General features: G+C 37.7%; 1 pseudogene; it reads left to right on the plus strand.

Annotated features, from left to right (window-relative positions):
- The first annotated feature begins 794 nt into the window (after positions 1 to 794).
- LOC101342089 (caspase-8-like) overlaps positions 795 to 1,781 on the plus strand; it is a 40,819-nt pseudogene continuing 39,832 nt past the window's right edge.

Below are 1,781 nucleotides of genomic sequence, written 5' to 3' on the forward strand. Positions count from 1 at the left end.
CTTCTGATGGTTCTGAGATAGAAACTGTTTTATGTCTCTCTCCTTGATGGAGGCTGCTCAGGATGCTGGGGAAGCATCAGGAAGAGTAAGTATATTCCTGGGGTTAGGAGTTAGCCACTAACTAGCAGGTTTTTCATGCTATTGCTATGTTTACTGGAAAAAATCAAGTGCTAACTGAGGGCATTGATATTACAATATTGCCTTTATCTCGCCCTCTACGGGTGAAGGGGCACTTTCAGACACCTTATTTCATCCTCTCACCTATGTGTCCCTGTCCTCTGAAAGCTTACATTCCATTTGGAGAAAGACAAAAGGCAGTTTCAAAGAAGTGAGGTGTTTGTTTTTCTTTTTCTAATCTTAACATCAGGAAACAGTTCACCTGACTTGTGACATGAGGCCTGGGGGTTCATGTGTTCTGTTCACCAGGGTCAGAGCCCCAGGGCCCAGATCAAAGGTGCTCAATAAATATTCATTAAATGAATAAATTAAAGTTTTCATGATGACAAAATCTGTAAATTCCTTAAACATGAAAAGAAAGGGTTCTTAGTTACCATCCAACCCAACTCTCTTATTTTGGGATGTGGAAATGAGCCCCCAAAGGCAAAATGGCCCATCGAAAAGCACAGAACCAGAGCCACAGCTCAGACGATCAGGCTCCCTGCCCAGTGCTCTCTACCCTGCACGCTCAGCCTCTCCTGCAGGTCTAGAAGGAGGCACTACTGCTCAGCCTGCTCAGGAGACAGCCCTGCTGGTGTAGTCTCTGTGACTCAAGATGTTTCGTCAGCAGGACGTGTAGCTGGGCTGTGCCTTCCTTCAGGTCTTCATTGGAGTTTTGCTCTTGTTTTAGATGCACGGCCTAGTGAAGAAAGCCTCGAAGAAGACTTTGCCACAGTGAGGGCCCCAGGATTTGCCTCTTAGGTAAGATTGCTGGGCTTTTGGGGAGGAAGGTCATTGATTCTGGAGTTTTCTAGGCTGCTGAGGGTGGGATCTGGTGGCCTTGGGGCCATGGAGGTGATCCTTTAGAGTGGATATGGGGAAATCACGGAAATTAGCTATAGGGAGTCAGCGGTAAAATGGAGATGGTACTAGACTTGTAGTAAGATGATACAAGAAAAAAATGTTTTTATGTTTATACAACAATATAAATATATGGATATATGTTATAAACATTTGTGTATCATATAATATAAATATATATTTATACCTAAATACTTTTGGATATAAATATATGAAATGTAAGTATTCTAAAATATATATTTTATAATATAAATATATTTATATAGATTTATCACTCAACAGCTATATAACATATATGCATTATATGGCAAAATATTCAAGTTTGTGTATTTTTAAGTATAAATATACATACATATAAAATTATATGTTAATAAGATGGGAAAGAAAACCCTTAAAAAGTGATCAAAGGAATTATTTCTAAGGGTAAGTTTGTAAGTAATTTTCATTTTCTTTTTCAAACTTCTCTGCACTTTCTTTAAGGACTAAGTGTTACCTTTAATATTTTTTATGATTAGAAAAATACAACTGTAAATGTTCTCTTAAAAATATTAACCTGACAAAGTTTCTAGCCCATGAGTTTGTGCAGTGACTGTAGGACCCATAAAATAACAGCCACCCTACAGATTTTATTGGTTTTTCTTTTGATTTATTTATTTATTTACTTATATTGTACTTCAGGTGAAGGCTTACAGAACAAATAGTTTCTCATGAAACAGTAGTACACATATTGTTTTATGACATTGGTTAACAACCCCACAACATGT

The sequence above is a fragment of the Trichechus manatus genome, unplaced genomic scaffold (assembly GCF_000243295.1).
Source record: "Trichechus manatus latirostris isolate Lorelei unplaced genomic scaffold, TriManLat1.0 scaffold00056, whole genome shotgun sequence".
NCBI lineage: Eukaryota > Metazoa > Chordata > Mammalia > Sirenia > Trichechidae > Trichechus > Trichechus manatus.